This window comes from Benincasa hispida, chromosome 2 (genome assembly GCF_027475165.1).
Source record: "Benincasa hispida cultivar pf3 chromosome 2, pf3_genome.v1.1, whole genome shotgun sequence".
NCBI lineage: Eukaryota > Viridiplantae > Streptophyta > Magnoliopsida > Cucurbitales > Cucurbitaceae > Benincasa > Benincasa hispida.
In genome coordinates this window covers 62,979,903-63,000,260 of record NC_143479.1, presented here as the reverse complement: position 1 = coordinate 63,000,260, position 20,358 = coordinate 62,979,903, and the positions used below count along the sequence as shown (strand labels likewise).

General features: G+C 33.1%; 2 long non-coding RNA genes and 1 pseudogene across 3 annotated transcripts; 2 read left to right on the top strand and 1 right to left on the bottom strand.

Annotated features, from left to right (window-relative positions):
* Positions 1-4,873: 4,873 nt before the first annotated feature.
* On the top strand, positions 4,874-12,783 carry LOC120070903 (NADPH-dependent pterin aldehyde reductase-like; annotated as a pseudogene). Its single transcript, XR_016527448.1, has 5 exons — positions 4,874-5,185; positions 5,295-5,364; positions 6,060-6,253; positions 7,501-7,672; positions 12,562-12,783. The product of XR_016527448.1 is annotated as an NADPH-dependent pterin aldehyde reductase-like (transcript).
* Positions 12,784-15,505: 2,722 nt separating this feature from the next.
* On the bottom strand, positions 15,506-15,838 carry LOC150038067 (uncharacterized). The gene is made up of 2 exons (XR_016527450.1): positions 15,698-15,838; positions 15,506-15,595 (listed from the first exon to the last, which is right to left on the bottom strand). It is a non-coding gene; the product is annotated as an uncharacterized LOC150038067 (long non-coding RNA).
* Positions 15,839-17,414: 1,576 nt separating this feature from the next.
* LOC150038066 (uncharacterized) lies at positions 17,415-20,155 on the top strand. Its single transcript, XR_016527449.1, has 2 exons — positions 17,415-18,198; positions 19,322-20,155. It is a non-coding gene; the product is annotated as an uncharacterized LOC150038066 (long non-coding RNA).
* Positions 20,156-20,358: the final 203 nt, after the last annotated feature.

Sequence of the window (20,358 nt, the reverse complement as noted above, 5' to 3'; positions counted from 1 at the left end):
TTGAACCTACATGACCATTTGGACACTTTTCAGAGTGGAAGTAATCATCAGCCTTCGTTGATGTGGAAATATTGCCTCCAAAAAGAGTTCAATAGTAGGTTGCCTACGAACAACAAGATTTCCTTCTGCAGGTGAATTTCATTAAGTCCACAAGTGTTCTAGATGTGGGCAATAGGGTCAAAAAAAATGACATGCAATCAACCTTTCAATACTGTTAAGTGATATATGGATTTTTTATTACTAATTATGTTGCATATCTTTATGGATTTTTGTGCATTTGGATGATTTTTTGCATGAGCTCGACCAGTAATTTGTATTATTTTATGATTTGTTGCATGAGTCCGGTTGGGAATTGGCACCTAATTGCATGGGCCCAGCAAGGAATTAGTATTATTTTATGATTTTTTACATGAGTCCGGCCAGGAATTGGCGCCTAGTTGCATGGGTTCGGCTGGGAGGTAGTATTATTTTATGATCTTTTGCATGAGCCCGATTAGGAATTGACGCCTAGTTGCATGTGCCCGACCAAGAATTAGTATTATTTTATGATATTTTGCATGAGCCCGACCGGGTTGGCGCCTAGTTGCATGCGTCCGATCGGGAATCAGTATTATTTTATGATTTTTTGCATGAGCCCAACCGAGAATTGGCACCTAGTTGCATGACCCCGACCGGGACTTAGTATTATTTTATGATCTTTTGCATGAGCCTGATTGAGAATTGGCGCCTAGTTGCATGAGCCCGACTGGGAATTTTCTTTGTCTACTTCAATGAGAATGACCATCGCTATTACCATCGTTTGTCACAGCATGATCACTCGTACCTCCATGGTCTCCACCTCTAATGCAATCAATGTCTTTTCCCTGCATGCATAGATATCATGCATAGGTATTAGATAGGATAAATTATGTATGAAGATAATAGCAACAAGTATCATAATGGTATATCCTTACCTTCGATAATCGTCACAAGTACTTTTTAATGCTCTTTAAATCACGTTCCAAACTTTCCACGCGACGATCAAGACCTTGGATTAACTTAATCAATTTGCGATACTTCTTCTGCTTCTTCTTGGTCTTCCCGTGATGCCTTCGTTCACTGTCATTGTGATCAACCTCTTTAGTGTTATAAAGTCCAACAACATTGCCATCATTTATGGGTAGAGGTAGTTCCAATGGTGCAGGTGATGTAGGTGGTACAACTGGAAGGATGGGTGGCTCCATAACACGATTCATAAACTAAATCTCTTCTTCAGATGGAATGAGTTGTAATGTGATCCTTACCTACAAAATATTGTAATCACGAATAAATAAACTAAGAAGCTATAATCATGGAAAAAATTCTAACTAAAAAAACTTTAAAAGGAACATACTGCATCTGACCTGAAGACTTCGTTTCTAATCACTCTATATGTAAAAGAATGTGAGCACGACCATCTGAAAATGCGTGGTCTCGCATTATCATTCAATCTGTTTGTAATGCGACTTGATAATGATGAAATTGTTTCATATGCCCATACCTATATGAGTTGTAAGTGTGTATTAGTGGTGTAATTCAATGAATATTCATTAAATCGAATTAACTAAATTACGTGAAAAACATGAGAAAACCCGTAAAGACTGTACGTTTGTTGTTTTCCATTTACATTGCCCTTATACGCCTGTGCTTTATCTTTCAATCTTTATTTGAATCGTTTAATTCTATTTGGAAAAATTTTCTTGCTCCAGTCCTCATTACAAAATCTATTCTAGCCATCTATGATCACTAAATTTTCAAAATCGATTTGTTCTTTTCCTTTCTCTACCCATCATAGCAAACTGAATAAAATTAAAAAAAAAAAAATGCAATTTTCACTGCATGAACATCATTTTCGAACTTAAGTTTTGGAAAAATAGAGTCCAACTCATATGCCTTCATATCCTCATTGTCTTTTAGATACTTAACTCTGAGTCTAACAAAAGAATGTTCTCCCATCATAGTTCTAGTTTGATGTTTTAGTCCTATAATAAGGTAAACTCTATTTGGTTGAATGATACCTTATTCCCCATAAGATTAAAACTAATAACATCTCTCCTAGGTTCCTCTACCTCTCAAAGAAAAATATAATGAATTAGTGGTCCATTGAATATGATGTTTGTGTCAAGGAGAGGACCGAAACATGTTTGTCTAAACATGGTCAATTGTGTTGAAGTTAGTTTTTGCTTAATTTTAGGGATAACCTTTCCTATATGGGAACAACATGAAATGGCTGTAGGAAAATGATCATTAGGATGAATCTTCATTTCTAGCTCCATTATAACCTACATTTTTCATCAAATAGATAAATTAAAAGTCAACACAACACAACAATGGGTCAAAATATTTAAAAATACAAAAAAAAAAAAAAGTAAGCTAATGGTTTTTGGCCCAGCCCATACCCGGTCGGGCCTAGGACTGGGCTAAAAACCAGTAGCTAGCTTCAAAGATTGCCCGGTTTGGCCCATTCCCAGTCCCATGTCGCATGGTCTGAACCTTATAGGTACTGGTTTTTGGCCCAAGCCCATACCCTACTGGGCCTGGGACTGGGTTGAAAACCAGTAGTTGGCTTCGAAGATGACTCGGTCCCGCCTGCCTCTTCCCAGTCCCAAGTCACTCGGTCGCCATTCATATTTTTTTTTCCCGACCCCATACCTGGTTAGGCTTGGAACCGAGCCAAAAAAAGGAATGTCCCCTCCCCTTCTTGCTCGGTCGTACCCCGGACCAGGTCAAAAAATTTTCATTCCCCTTCTTGCTCAGTCCCCTCCCCTTCTCACCCACACTTGCCTGGTTCCCTCCCCTTCTCGCCCCATCTCACCTACCCCCCTTCCCAACCCCCCTTTCCTGATCCCAATTTCCCACAACAAGTCTCGCCCGATGAAGATTTAAAGAAGCCCGACTGGGCTTCATCGAATTGGAGACGTCTCAAAATTCAAAATTCAGAGTTTAAAGCAAAAAAAAAAAAAGGTTTCTTATGTACAAATTAACTCATATACTATCTATAGGCCTTAAAATCATTCTAAACCCCATGAAAACCTATAAAATCAAGAACAATGCCAAAAAATCCAAAATTCAAAACCCTCCTGAAATGTACATAAATACTTACTTGATGAAGATAAACTTGAAGATGAACTTGGAGATGATGAACTAAAATGTTGAAGAAAAATTGAAAGAATGTGAGGAGTTTTGAAAGGAATTTGAAGGGTTGAATAAGAAAACGATCATGGAGGGAGGGATTGGAGTTTTGAATCTCTTTCTTAAAAAAAAAAAAAGTATAATTGTCTTTTCCTACCTTTGAGGGATCAAAAATACATTATTTTTAAAAGGCATCATTTTTTCCAAAGAAAAACTTCCAATAGGTCATTTTTGTCAATTTTTCATACATTAGCTAAACTTAAATAAAGATACTCACATTCAAACCATCATATTCTATGAGTGATGAGTAAATAACTTAAGAGATACATGCATTCAAACAGTCACATCTCATCAAGAAAGAGCAAAATAAGAATTTACTAAAAATTTGTATATAGTATATATGATAGAAGACAAAAAAGAAACTCAACCCACGAATACCTCTAGATATAAAGATGTCAATTGTTCTTATTATATATATATAATAAGAACAATTGATATCTTTATATATGTAAATATATATATATAATAAGAACAATTGACATCTTTATATCTAGAGGTATTCGTGGGTTGAGTTGAAGAACTTTTTGGACCCAATCCAATTGTTCAGGTTATGATTTTCTTCATCCCAAATGACCTTTGTTAAATAATGATCAACCCAACCCAAATATTTTGGGTTGGGTTAGTTCGGGTTGCTCGGGTCCTTTGTTTACATTTTTGTTAAAAAAATAAATAAAATATTAATAAAAATTTTATACATTGAATTAAGATTAACAACTCAATTTAAATTTGTATTATGAAAATCAAAGTGCTAAAAAATTATTTTAAGTTATTATTGAAGAATAAATTATCCAAAAAATTATCCCTAGAGTCCTAGGCTCTCACAAAAGAGTTTCTATGAAAGAATGGTAGTAGTTTCAAGCAGAATCCCAGGGTGTTCTTCTTGTCTCCCACAATATATCCCCTAGTATATGTCACAATGTCTATTGAAAAACTTAGAACTAAGAACTAAGCACTAAGGACTTCGAACTCGGGACTCTAACTAACAACTAACTACTCCTGCATGACATTTGCATGGGTATTTATAGGCGTTTACGATCACTGCTTTTCTTAAGCTCATGATTGCGTTGATGGGGTGCATTAAATTCTATATCCTGCTGCGCCGACTGCAACGTGTCAGTGGTTTATTGAATCTTCAAGACAACTTTCCTGTCAGCCACCAATGCAACTTGTGATGTGACACCCACCGCCCATGTCATGTCATGCCTCATCGCTTAGCTTATGCGATCGTCTTCATTTTCTTTTCAGGCCGCTTCTTGCTTTGAACGCGTTAATGGGCATGCAATCACACGATCATTAGACTGCTGAAGGGTATACTGTCCAAAAGTAGCAAAATTAGTCTGAAATTTAAATATGTTATGTGTTAGAAGTAAGTGATCGCATGCTTTGCTTTCTGTATAAATTTATTGGCAAAATTTATACAAGTTGCATACCTTTGCCTTATTATTTTAAATAAAAAAGATATAATAATTTGTATTTTTACAAGTTATCAATAGTATTGTAATACCTTTTAAAATTAATAATAAATTTAGGTTAGTTCGGGTTGGTTTGGATTATTTTAAGGGTGAACTAATCCAACCAATAACATTTATTTAAATTCAATCCAACTCAAATAAATTGATAATCGAATCTAAACTGTATGAGATTGGATTTGGTTCATCCAGCTACCCAATCCAATGAATAAATGGGATAACTCTCATTGTAGACCAACCAAAACCTATCGCAAACTTTGGTCTCATCTTCGAGTAGAGGTGCATCTCAGGGAGCTTCAACTGAGAAAACAATGTCGGTTGATTCAAAGAAGTTATTGATAACAGGCGTGGGTAGAGGATTAGGAAGAGCTCTAGCTTTGGAATTGGCTAGTTATGGCCACACTATTATCGGCTGCTCACTCAACCAAACTAAACTTCATTCTCTTCAAATTCAGCTCTCTAGTGTTTCTCCTGCTACCAATCATTTGCTCCTCAACATCGATGTGGTCAATAAACTCTCTCTTTTCAACTTAATTTTTGGTGCTTTAATTTCTACTTTCAATTATATAAATACTTTATCATTTTATATTTTGGTTTTTCATTTTTTTTTTGCAGAGATCCAACAGTAGTGTTGAAGAATTTGCAAGAACTGTCTTGGAAAACAATCTTGTTCCTGATATCATTGGTAATTTTTGTTTTCTTTTATTCGCTGGAAAGATACTTTTTTCGATTTTTAGGTTTTTGATCTAGTTAATTTAGACTCCAATTATTTTCTTGCATTTCTTCCATCACACAAAAGGAAAAATATCTTTGTCAATTGGACACTTGGGTGCGTTGCACTTTACACAAAGATGAGTGTAGCTTGAAATGCATCAAAATATGTTTCATTTCAAAATGTTATGGTCCCGTTTGGTAACTATTTCGTTTTTTATTTTTGGTTTTTGAAAGTTAAGCCTATTTCCTCCCATTTCTTATAACGATTTACATATTTTGTTAGTACAATAGATGAATTCTAACCAAATTACAAAAACAGAATTTTAAAAGCTATGACATTTTTTAGTTTTCAAAATTTAGCTTGGTTTTTTAAACCATCGATAAAAAGTAGATAACAAACAAAGAAATTTGGAAAGAATAGAATTGTAACATCAATAAAATTGTCATATATCAAGGTTGAAAGTGTCAATTTTGAAATTGAAAAATCAAATTAAAATATATATAACGTAAATTTCAAAGAGAAAATTGTAAAGAAGAGTAAACTAATACAAAATCTAAAATAATCATAAAAATATTTTTTCCTATTTGTTTTGTTATATAGCTTGTTATTAAAAGAAAAAAAATGAAAAAATTAATGTCTGTGTGTGGGTGGTTTGTTGTTCACAGTGAATAATGCAGGTGTGGTTAATAAAAAGGGTAATATGTGGGAGATTGATGTAGAAGATTTTGATAATGTGATTGATACTAACATCAAAGGCATAGCAAATATTCTACGTCACTTCCTTCCTCTTATGATTCCTTACAACCAAGGAATTATTGTCAATATGTCTTCTGATGCTGGAAGAAATCCATATACACTGGTACGTCGTTTATTAATAGTTAAGGCTCCATTGAATAACGATTTCTTTTATTGTTTTCTATTTATGAATTGTTACTTTGACTTTTACTGTTTCTTACATAAAATCATAATTTAAATTCTTTGTCAAATTTTAAAAATGAAAACAAATTTTTAGGACTAGGATAACCGTTAGATTTTTTATTTTTTGTTTTTAAAAATTAAGTCTTTTTTTTTTTTTTTTTTTAATTTCTTACTATGGTTTTTCGTCTTTCTTCAATAAAAGAGTTCAAATTTTAGCCTGACAAATAAAACTAATTTTTTTTTTAGTTCTAAAAAATTGGATTGGTTTTTTAAATTACTGGAAAGTATGTAACAAAATAATAAATTTAGATGTGAAATAAGTATTTACATACTAAATTTTTAAAAAGTAAAAATAAAAAATTAAATGATTAACTTATAGGGCTTAAATATTATGGTTACAAGCATTGGATAGAGAGTGATAACAAGAAAGAGACCTTGTGAATATATAGTAATAAACTTAATTTCTAAAAAAACTAAAAACAGAAAAAAAAAACCAAATAATTATAAAAAGGACCGAATTAAATTCTCTGGAGGATAAACTCAAAATTTTTTAACTAAATGTGTAACATTTTCAACTTAGAAATCAAAAGAAAATTAGATAAAGACATTTATTTTCTCAAATTAAAATAATATTTATTTTTTTCTATCAATATTTTGATAATTGGAGTACTCTGTAAAATTTATTATTATTATTATTTAAATATATATAAATTATCAGATAGTTTCTAAGATAAAATTATAAATTTAGTCTTTACGATTTGTAGTTCTATTTATGAGAAATTTATCAAATTATAAGGATTAAATTTTAACTTTTTAAATCATAGAGGTTAAATTCTGACATTTTCTAAATTATAGGAACTAAATTTATCATTTAATTTTTTCTAAAATATATATATATATATATATATATGTGGAACTAGTATGTAATTGTGGGATAGTATAACCACATTATTCTTTTATTTGTACATATAACTGAGAATAAATAATCCATTATTTTTCTTTCGAATAGATAATATCAAATATCTATAATATTTATTATAAATCTTTTTTTTAAAGATATTGTAATTCAAGTTTGGGTTGGGGAATCGAATAAATCATCCATTATTAATCATAATAAATCCTTAACATTAAAATTATGAAGAATTTAAGACCAAAATAGTTCTAAATTTGAGTATGTATATTATGTAGATTACACCATATTGTGCATCAAAGTGGGCCATTGAAGGATTAAGCAAATCCATAGCAAAAGAATTACCTGATGGAATGACAATTATACCTTAGATCCAGGTGTCATACACACAGATATGCTGGAATCATGCGAGGGTGATTTGGCTTCACAATATCAATCACCACAACAATGGTATGCAAATTTTTTTTTTCTTCCTGTTGAGGTTAGGTATAATTTAGTTGCATATTATGAAAATATATAACCATCATTAATTGAAATAAAAAGTTTACATAATTTCATACAAATATGTTTTGATGGAAAGTAAATGCATAAAAATGAAATTGTTTTTATCCGTCCCATCATTCATTCACCTTAAATAAAGTCGCTCAAATAATCCAGTCCAATTATATTACTATGTATGTTATAACTGTGAAATATTAATTTGAGATTTAAAGCTTGTTTTAGGGAGAAAAATTCAAGTACAAAATTCAAATAGTATAAATATAAACCTTACAAAATTAAAAATAAACATTAAAAATAAAAATGATATTTAAATATATATATTGCAATATAATACCTTAAGTTTAGGAGAGAGACATGAATGAATCGGGATCATATTTGATGAGAGGGATCCAAAGGATATGACAATATAGTTAAGAAAGACTTAAAAAAGAATTAAAAGTCACTATTTATACTAACAAAGTGCACTTTCTTTCTCGGTGGTTCAATCATGGAAACTTTATAGTAAAAGGTGCTAAGTTTGGAAAAATTCTAGGTTGGGTGATTGCTTGAGAATTTTCATAGGAAGCATGTGAGTGAGGATAAAGAACCTATGTTGGTTTGTGGGCATATTCTTCACTCTTGGAAACATTGAAGATAAGTAAAGATAACATAATCAAGTCGTAAGAGAATGTCGGAGCCATCAAATGTCGAACTCAGGTTTCAAATCCTGATCTAAATCTTGAGTCTATGGCATTAAGGATGGTATCGAGCATAACCTCTGATAGTAAGATGTGATTCGGTAATGAACCAAACAAAAGTTGATGGGCAATTTAGCGCCCCAAATTATGTAACCAGGCCATAAGGGAATATCAAAGCCATCAACGACTGAATCTGAATTTCTAATCTTGGTCCAAATCCTGGACCACACAATTTATGAGGGAAGAAAAAAAGAAATGATAACAGGAGAAACTAAAATTCACCTCTAATTTTAGAATTTATTTTTTTCAAATCTTAAAAGTATAAAATGGGATAGATGATCAAGTTAGTTATTTCTAGGTCACATTGGTATTCATTTGGTATTTATTATTTTTTATTTTTAAAAATTAAGCTTATAAACATCTTTAAATACCTGTATTATCTACTTTTTAATCATGTTTTAAAATACCAAGTCAAATTTTAAAAACTTGAAAGAAAAGTTTTTAAAACTATTTATATAATTTGACTAAGAATTCAACTCTTATACTTTAGAAAGATGCAAATCATGATAAGAAAATGTGAGAAAATTGACTTCATTTTTAAAATTAAAAGACAAAAAATGAAATAATTATCCAAAGGAATCTTAATAACTAAAAATGAGATTATCAAATATGAAATGGGAATGAATATATACGCTATCAAACAAGTTCTCAATAATAATAATAAAAAAGAAAAAAAAATGCTCATTACCTAATTTCCATGTTCTTTTAGTAGGATGATTATAATGGATGAAAAAAAATTACTAGTTACCATTTTTCTGTGGTATAACATAGACATGGAATTGCTTTAAAAAGGAAAAAACACAGATATAAAATATTTGTATCATATATCACTAGCACACTTAATTAAAGAATGTTGATGAGTATAAAATACACATATTCATAAGAAAAATTTTTATAGATAAAAAGAATATCAAACTATTTACGGAAATAGTTAAAAAAAAAAAATTGACAAATACTGATAGTCTTCTCTCAGCATCTATCGATGATAGATTTGTATAAGTTTTTATCACTATAGTATCAATGATAGACTTCTATCAGTTTCTATCACTGATAGTATTGTAATAGAATTCTATCAGTTTATATCATTGATAAATATTAATAGACTTCTATCAGCCTCCATCGAAGAAGATTAAATTTTACTATTTTATGTAAAAAAGTTTTCCTTATTTTTCTATTTTTAAAGATCCCTCTATTCGTAAAGTAGTCATTACATATTAGCTCAATCTAAGGTGTATATATATAATATACTATTTTTGTATAACGAAATAAACGTTTCAAGTTTAAACTATCATTTTGGTCCTTACACATTAGAGTTTGTTTAATTTTAGTCTCTATACTTCTAAATGTCCAATTTTAGTCCCTGTACTTTTAATAAATCTTAGATTTAGTCCCTACTACTAGTTTGTTGTAGATTTTTCATTATTTTTTATTTTTTTTAACAATTTTCACTATAAATTTTGAAAACATATTCACATATTTTTTTTCCTTGAATGAAAATAATAATAATTATTTAATCAATTTTGATTAAAAAATTAATTTTAGGGGACTAAATTTAAGATTCACTTAAAATACTTGAACTAAAATTAGATATTTGAAAGTACAGAGACTAAAATTAAACAAATCTCAAAGTACAGAAATCAAAATAATATTTTAACTAGCATATCAATGATATTTCAAATATATTTTTAAATATTTTGGCGATAATTTTATTTTATCAATTCATAGGATTTTATAAAAATAACCTACTAGGTGTGGCTTGGGTTGCACATATCTTCGTGCAACCCAGACAACTATCCAATAAAAAATTATCATGTGGAAACTTTTTTCCTGTAAAAAAATGGTGTGATACCTTTTCCAGATTACCCTCTTAATTTGGGAGAAGATGTGACGGTATCAGTTACTAGCCCTGTTGCCAGCATTTACCACCTTAACCCTCTAACCTGAGTGCCAACTTGATAAATATTATTGATGTCTACAAATAGCTCGCCTCTAGAAGGCTCCACATACTTTATATGATCACATGCAAACAGTCATGACATAATATCTATAGGTAAAATATTTACAGTGGACCCAAACTTTACTAACAAAGCCCTGATCCCCCTCAAAACATGTGTACATAGGTATAGACCATCAACCTAAGTTCTTTTTAACTAGTCAGGCCTTTTAGTGGCAAGTAGCAGCAGGATCAACCTTGAAGAATCTGACTCCTATAGGAAAGGAAAACATAGGAAAACTGTGAGTTAGTTGCCCAATGAGTGACTATAAAAATCATATTATGCCATGCTTTATATTATTATAAACATGTAAATATATTGAGTGACATTTCAAGCAACTTCCTTTAAAAACATAAACATGGTCATAACATCAAGCTTTTGAGAAGAAAACTCGTTAAATATCAATATACATCCTTAAACATCATTAAACCTTATTTGAGAACGAGCATACATCGCTCTAGCTCCCAATATTTGTACGGCCAAGAGACCCATACTTCGGTCTCTCTTTGCTGGTATACGGCTTAGGAGACTCATACTTTGACCTCTCATTCAGAACTACCTACATGCACGTGGAGTTTTCTAAGTACTGTCAACACCTTAGGTACTATTACCTTGATACCTTCTCTGTGTCCTTCAGTACGGGTTCTTCTCTAGCATCAAATTAAGCTTTAATAGTAAAACATTTACATTAAGAATCATTCTATCATAGCCTTTCTTTAGAAACGCATGCTTCATCATAGAAACTTAACTTTTGTAATGAATTTATATGATACTTTGGCATGCGATAAAACATATACAAACTGGAGAAGAAATGCTATGCAATTCCTAAAACATTTGTTGCTTGAGAACGTATAAACTCATCATCAACATTACTAAAAATTGTATGATATTTTATACACAAACATTGAAAACATGAAGTTTATTTTAGTCAGTCACAACTCATCGGGGCTCTTAATGGTTTATAAGCTTCTTCTAGCTCCTCTTGGCCTGAAACGACATAATTCCTGATTAGATTCCTTAGAATTCCCATCAAGATGCTTCAAGTAGTTTGTTTACTAGTGAAACCTTCATCAACAAGATTATCATTACTAGCGAGATTGTCAACATGAGCAAGACCTTCTCCATGAGCGAGATCTTCCTCATGAGCGAGATCCTCACGAGTGAGATTCTCATGAGCGAGATCCTCAAGCATCTCACTAGCAAGAATTGATCATAACGAGACTTACCAATACTAGTGAGATTTATATAAACACTAGTGAGATTCAGTCCAAAAATTCGGCAAGATTCTCTTCTTGAGCGAGATTCAGTACAAAAACTAGGGAGATTATCCTCCTGAGCGAGATTCACATCTTCCTTATCTCGCTCTTGCTCTCTATGGTGAGCTGCTTGCTTGATCTTCCCAAACAACTGCCTGTTTACACACCAAATTCCTATTTCAACTTCAAAAATTCATAATTTAAAATCCAGAACCCTTTTCAAGAAACTTTCTTCTACAAACCTGTTTAGAATTAAGTTAACTTTCTTAACTTAAAATTTCAACCCTAAACTTCTTGTGATTTGGCCTGGAGCCTTAAATTTTCACCCCTGGCCTTGATTTCTTTAATTTTCATCCTTCTTCCTGTGAAATCTTTATCCGGTAAACCAACCTAAAAAACTAGATTCTCCCAGCTTTCAAATGTTGCCGATCTCACTTAATTCGTTTGAGTCATTTCCCAAAATTGAGCTTCTGAAGTTCATCTTCCTCTTTATACTTCCGGCCGCCACCTATGAATGAATATCAAACCGCCACCTCACCCAGCAGTAACTTAGTGCTTTTCGACCAAATTCAATTAATAAATCTCTTTAATCTCTCTCTCTTTTTTTTCTTTCCTTCATTCGTAATTCCCTGTGATTAAACCATAGATTTCCACTTATCATTTAATTAACATAATATTCTCATGGCTAAACATACTTATATAAAAAATGTAGAATTCGAATTTTACAAATGGAGAGCATAAGTTGCACTTAATCCTTGCTTTAAAGATACCGGATTGAATAAAACTCATTATGTTATACAAATAAAGACATCCAATGAATTTTGAATGTTTTCACCTGATGATTATTATAGGGCTCCCGAAGCAGCAAAAACAATTTTGAATCTTACAATGAAGGACAATGGAGCATCTCTCACTCTCATGAATCCAAAAACTTCACTCGATGTTTAATAATTTTATGTTTATTTGTTGTTAGAGCCTAATTACTTTAATTAAGAGAGATTATTATATATCTTGCTTATTATATTGATGACATAGATAATTTGACATTGATATTATGGATGTGTTTAATTTAACTTTTCAAGTGTTTAATTTTGAAAATAAGTCATTTTAGGAAAAAAAATAAATAAAATGTTTAGTAACCACTCAAAATAGTTTTTGAAACACTTTCAAAGTTGATTTTAAATCGCTTTTATCAAAAGAATTTAAATAAAAGTGATTTATTTTAGAAAAAAATCTTTGATCAATCCAAACATCCCTATATTTTTTAATTATAGTAATTTTTGTGGTCTTGCTCTTTGTTTCAAAGTTATAAACATATCTTTTAGACAGAGTTTGATCCTAATTAGTCTTTCTTAGAGCAAATGAATGAACTTATCACTTGGTTGAATGAGAAAACCATAAGATTTTAATTCGTGTGATTATTCATATTTAAATTTCTATTTTTATTGGTTTTTTCGATTTGACATAAGATGCTATTGTAGTCTACAATTAGTGCAATTGTTTCAAAATTAGAGAATGTTGCTAAGAAACCATAAGTCAAATTTCAAATTTAAGTTAATTTTTTCCTAATAATTAAAAGAAATATGTGGATGAAGGATTTGACCTTCTAATCTTTTAGTCAGAAAGGAGATATGTAAAACCTTGAATTTAGGAGGGAGATATGAATGAACCAAGATCAAATCTTAATGAGAGGTATCCTAAAAATATAAAAGTATGATTAAGAAATACTTAAAAGAATTGAAACAGTTACTACTGATGCACCTTCATTTTCGATGCTCAACCATAAGAACTCTAAAGTTAAGTATGCTTACTTGGAGCAATTCTATGTTAGGTAACCTCTTTTGAACTTTTCTAAGAAACATGTGAGTAGTGCTGCATCTTGTGATAATCTTATGCCACATGTCCTGCTTCTTTATTTTGGGTCGTAATCCCTTCAAAGCCCATACACTAAACATAGTTTAGTTGCTATAAATCAATAGTGTAGAGTCCCAAGGCAGCTCGAAGAGTTTCAAACTGTTTCACATTAAAAGCCTTCATGAAGATATCAACAATCAGATTGTCAGTTCGAACATGCTCTAAGACAATCTATTTATTCTCTCTAGTTCATGGATGAAGTGTTGTCCGACATCAATATGTTTTGTTTTGTTGTGCTAAACCATGATGTTTATAGCACTCAAGTTGTCACAATATAATATCATAGCATTCTGCAGGACATCTTATTCCTTGAGCATTTGCTTCATCCATCATAATTGGATACAACTGCTTCTAGCAGCAACATATTCAGCTTCAGTCGTGGAAAAGGAGGCACAATTATGCTTCTTACTGAATTAGGACACTAAATTGTTTCCTAGAAAAAAAGCATCCCCTGAAATGCTTTTTCGATCTTCTAAGCTTCCAACCTAATATGGATCACAATATCCTATAAGAGAACTGTTAGTATCAAAGGAATATAAGAGACCATATTTATAGGTACCACTTATATATTTGATGATTCGCTTGACACTCAATAAATGACTTTCTTTTCGCTTTATTTAATATCTTGTGCATACTTCTACTGCAAAGAATATATTAAGTCCACTAGCTATGAGATATAACAGACTCCCAATGATCCTTTGGTATAGACTTCCATCCACAAAAGTACCCTTAGAGTCTTTGGATAGCTTAGCATGTGTGGGAGTGAGAGTGCTTTTTGCCCAAGACCAAATTTCTTGACAAGGGACTTTGCATATTTACATTGTGAGATAAATATACCATCCTTTAGTTGTTTAATCTTAAAATTCAAGAAGTAGGTTAGTTCACCCACCATACTCATTACAAATATGGTCTGCATCTGTTTGACTAAAAAGATCAACCAATTTTTGTGACATTCCTCTAAACACAATATCATCCACATAAACTTGAGTAATAACAAGACTTCCTTCCTCCTTCTTTACAAACAGAATTTTGTCATCTCCACCTCTCACATATCCATGCTTGAGAAGAAACTTAGTTAAGTGTACGAGAAGCTTGTTTCAACCCAATCAGGGCCTTTTGAAGTTTATATACATGGTCTGGACATATAGGATCGACAAACCCCTTGAGTTGTTCAACATAAACCTCTTCATTTAAGTACTCATTGAGAAACACACTTTTGACATCCATCTGATAGAGCTTGAATTTTAGAAGACATGCAATACTTAGAAGCAGTCTTATAGCTTCTAGACATACAATTGAAGAAAACGTTTCAGCAAAGTTAATACAGAATTTTCTTAGAAACCAATCTAGCTTTATTTCTTGCAACCACATCATCCATGTCCGATTTGTTTTTGAAAATTCATTTGTTCAAATAACATTTGCAGAATCAAAACGAGGAACGAGGGTCCAAACTTTATTTTTTTCAAACTAATTTAATTCTTCTTGAATTGCATTTACCCAACATTTATCTTTCAAAGCTTCATTGCATTATTTGGTTCAACTGGAAAGGTATAACAAATATTTTCAATCATCTGAAGATGGTTAAATATTGCTCTTTGGATCATCTTCACTGTCAGAGAGGATACTGTGCTCAAAATTAGCAGCCATGTCATGAGACTTGTGATTGACTTTCTGAGCAACTCCCAGTTTTACCTTGCAACCATCTGTAGAGCCCAGCTGAGGCTCATCTTCATCTGATCTAGTAACAGACTTCCCACCGTAAGTGTTTTCTTTGACAACATTGATCGACTCCATGCCACATTTTGTGCGCGTTTAAACTCGCAGAATACCCCAAAAGATGCCTTTGTCACTCTTTAGATCCCATTTTTCTTAGGATTTCGATATGCCAATAAGTAGCATGGACTGCCAAAAGCATGAAAGTTTTTGACCTTGGGCTTTCTCCCCCTCCAAATTTCCTAGTTTATGCAGTCACTACCAAGACAGAGAAATTTTATTATGAATATGGCACGCAGTACTCAGGGCTTCAGCCTAAAACTGGTAAGGAAGATCATAAGCATGGAGCATTGCACGAACCATTTTTGAAGTGTGCAGTTTTTCCTTCGATAACACAATTCTGTTGAGGAGTAAGCATGGACGACGGTGTCGAATGTTGCGCACGGTGGGCGAAAGCATAGGCGAAGTGTCCTACTATTGGGCGTTTCGCAGGTGAGGGCTGAAGCTGCTAGGACGCACGGTGGGCGAGTGTACAGCGCTGCGCACAGTGCTCACTTGACAAGCTAACCTCCACGCCTAGCTTCTTGAACCTCCAGCTAGCAGCCTAACTCTCGAGCACCTAAATTCCACTTTCATTTCCAGTACTCAAATCACCATTTCCACCCAAAATAAATTCTCATTTCTTTTATAAACCTCTTAATCACCCTCTAAACTAGCCTACCTCCAAATTTGAGCTTCTAACTCCTCTTCAATTGCTCAAAATCTAACATAACCTTCAACTTGCTCGAGTTTGCTCAAAACCCAGACTAACCTCGAATTTTCTTCAAATTTCATCATCTTTTTGGTTGAATTTCACCATGACAGCCCTCGATCTCATTCTTCACTGATCAAATCTCTAGTTTGGTTGTATAAATTCTCTCTTTACTCGAGTAAATTGAGCAAACTGACTTCATCTTCTTTCCTCTATTTATATGACCGTTTGCCTCCTCAAGCTTTCTTAACATGTTGACAACTCAGGTCACTTATTCTTGTCTAATCTTCAACTTAAGCCACCTAATTTAATAATTAAAATTATTTATTTAAGAGATAATTACGAAAGCTTATCTAATTAATTAAACAAAAGGACATCCACCTCAACTTTCTTCACCCCTTGGTCACCTCATCCTCACAAACGCATGCTTCATTCTTCACCTCAACTTAAATTCACTAGGTGTCTAAGGCATTCAACTCTCAATGACAACATTATAATGATATTTTGGCTGAAAAGAATGATTTGATTTATATTGAATGGCTACTTGATCTAAGAACTAAACGAATCCATTACCGTTTCATATATCCATCACATTTTACTTTTTACTTGCATGTTTTCAATTTCAAAACCACAAACTAAAACCCAGGTTTTACTGTTTTTCCACGGTCAAATCTAACCCAAAAGAAATTAATTATTCGCTTCTCTGTGGTTCGACCCCGCACTTATCACTGTTATTATGTCTTTGTAGTAATAGAAGTAGTTTGGGTAATTATAAATTTTCTTTTGTTTTGGTTCGGAATCGAATTAACGACATCAATGCCCGAGTTTAACGAAAAATGGCGCCGTTGCCAGGGAAGCAAGCAAATTAATATCTTTTAGTTAGAATTGACTGTTAAACTTTAAAAACCAAAGAAAAATAATGTTTTCATTCTTTTGTGTCTACTTGGTTTTCATTGGCAGAAAATATAAACATGTATGCGTTTCAATTTGCGGAACAATGGGAAACACCAGAGATTCAGAATTTGTATGGTCCCGAGTGTAGTTATTATCCTCCTTGGGAGTGGCCTAGTCAAATGCCGTTGTCGATGCCATATCAATCTACCAATCTAGGTATTTCTTTAGAGGATATAGTTAGGGAACTTTCTAATCGCTCTGGTGAGATTGTGTAGGAATGTCCCTTCTATTATCAAGAACCCATCGGTTTCTAGCAGGATGACCTCATTTTCGAATGTGAGGTTAGAGCTGAGCTTCAAGTTTGAGCGACCAAATCGCTCAGTTCGCTAAATCAGTTAGGAGACTAGAAGAGGCTTAGGAATAATCTTTTTAGGATGCCGAGGTGAGCAGCGGAGATACGAGCATCATTAATTCCTTTGAGTAGCTGGTTCCTCATATTTCTGATCAGGGTAAGGCATTGGATTATTTAAAGTGTGAACGTACTAATGATTTTTCTGAGTGTGTAGGAAATCATTTAGAGCCATCCCGCGTCTGTGGCACTGTGGCCGACCTTATCATGGAATATGCATGGACCGATTTAGACGACGATGTTTATCTTCTACAACAACAAGAACGAGTTTGTGAGGTTAAGTATGAGTACGGGCTTAATTTAGAAGAATCTCAGGTAAAAGAGTCAGAGGCTCCCAAGCCTCGCCCTGTTCATTGTCCTGATATTTCTCTTATTTTTTAATTTTGTTCACCTTCACCTCACGAGTCAGTTGAGTCAGAGTCTTTATTTTATATCGAGTTAGTTCTAGAGTCTTTTATTTTATTTTCTTTTACAAAAATGAAAAATACAAAATTCGACCTGTTTGGTTCTTTTCAAAAGATGGGAACTCTTATGGCTTTATCTGGCCATATCGACTCATCCAAGAAAGGACCAGGGAAATACGAGAATTTTTTGTACCTTGATTCGGTCACGTCGAGAACTGACGTTAAAAATTTGCCCTTCCTGGAGGGAGCTAGGTGAAAAGATTTATTACTTTCTTTATTTGTTTTCTAGATTAGGTTTCTTTTTTGTTTTTGTTTTATAGGGATGACCTAGGAGAGGAGAGCATATTTCTAAAAGGCGAGCCTGGCCACCACCATCCTGTGTGCGAAATTGCTATCATGATAGGTTTTTTATTCCCTTGTTTTTTATTCTTTTTGAGCTTTACTTGAGATACATTGGGGAAAATGTATATTTTAAAGTTGAGGGTGGGGTACCCCATTGGATAATATGCTTATGTGCTTTGATTTTCTTGTTAGCTTATTTGCTCTGTTGTTATCATGATAGTTTATGACGCACTCTTCTTGTAATGATATTTGCATGAAAGAACGTTAGAAAAGCATGATCATGATTTTATCTCATTTAAAAAAAAAATCTTATCTCTCATGAATCTTTAAGTCATTATTTTGCGAAATTGAAGTCTTGTATACTTAAAATTGGGTTATCTGATTTATACTTCTGTTGTCACCCCGAAAGGTCCACTTTTGACTTAGGAGTAACTTTTCTTGTTTTAGAGCAAAACCAGACAAAGTGGATAAAATGGGGCCTACTGTGAGTAAAAAAAAAAAAAAAAGAGAGAAAAAATAAAGAAAAACAAATTAGTTGCAATTCTGAAAAAAAATAGAAAAATAAAAAAATGAGGCATAACCGGTGTGCGTGCAAAAAAATTGTGTGTGTATGCATGGATAGAGGTGAAAAGAGCTACCTCCACCGTGTCTTGTTAGGGCCCGCGAGAAAAGAGTGATAGATTCCCAGCGGTGGGGTGTGAAAGCTAGCCCTCTTGGTAAAATAAATGATGTTTATTTTTTGTGTGTATTTAGGCACCTTTGTCTTAGTGTTGCCTTATTTTTTGTAAGTGTGATATGTCCAAGGTCAATAACTGAACCAGAGTAGGGGAAAATAGGATGAGGATTTTATACTATTTTTTGGGGTTATGGAAGCTTAACTAACAAAACTCTAGGCTCACTCATGCATGGATAGAACTAAAATCATTTTTAAACTTGTGCTTCATTCATTGATCATAAATGATTTTCGTTCTTGATTACAAATTTCATTCTAGTTGACTGTTGAGACTGGAGTAACAACTTAGCAAATTAAGCTAGCATGTTTGTAATTATTTTTCTACTTGATTGGGTGTTTCTACCTTGCTCGAGGCGAGCAAGAATTAAGTTGGGGATGTTTGTTAGTTCTCAAAAAGAGCTTAATTCGGGCTACTTAGTGGATTTTATGTGTTTATTTTCCTATATTGTAGGTATCGAGCAATCAAGAGGTAAAATTAATCATTTAATGAAAAACAGGGTTAATTTGAGGCAGTTTGGAGTTAATTTGAACATCCAGGCTTCAAAGAAGTTGAATAGACCAAAATGCCATCAAGTTCCACCGAGTTTGAGGCAGCCATCAAGCACCATCGAGTAGCATTGAGTAAGAGGTTGTCAAGTAATCAAGAAAATGCTATTGAGGGATCGAGGATTGAGTATCGAGCTGTCGAGCATCGAGTAGTGATTTGTGGCAGTGGACGCAGCATTACAATGTTATTCCAAGCGTTGCGACACTCCGAGTTGAATCAATGCCAACGTCCCAACGCATCTCAACGCAAAACTCCAATGCTTGAAGGCAGAGACATCAACGTTGCAACGCTACCTTAGAGCATTGCAATGTTGGGAAAAATGACGGACATGGAGCTGAGCGCGCATGCAACCGAGCATTGGGCTAAGCGTTGGACTGTTTGTCTGACGCTTCCTTCTCGCTGCATCAGCATTGCAACGCCATTCCAAGGGTTACAATGCTGCAATGGATTCCAATAAATACCTCTCCTCGGCCTTAGGTAAAAAAAAGACTAAATTTTGGGGGTTTAGGCCAACTCTTGGAGCTGAAGCATAGAGGCCGAAGTTAGGCATTATTTCTTCTTGTATTCCCTTTAATTTTTAGAGTCCTTAGGTTAGATTTATTTTATTTTCGGATTATGAATATGTATTGGATTTTATCTCATTGGTTTCTCCATGAATCAATGAGGTAATCTTTCAATTATCTTTTGGATTAAGCATTCTTTGTATTTTGATGAGTTTCCAATTCAATTATTATGCTTTAATCTAGAATTATGTTTTTCTTAAATCTTGTTTAATTTAGATTTTCTTTTATGTATGGATTGACGCCCCTATCATGAAAGCATGCCTTCGCTAGTTAAATTTAAGCTCGTACGCATCCTTTTATTGCCCATGCTTTGAATTTACCCTCGTAGCACATATTAGATAAGCATGCTTAGGTTTTTAGGCTATCCATGAATCTTTG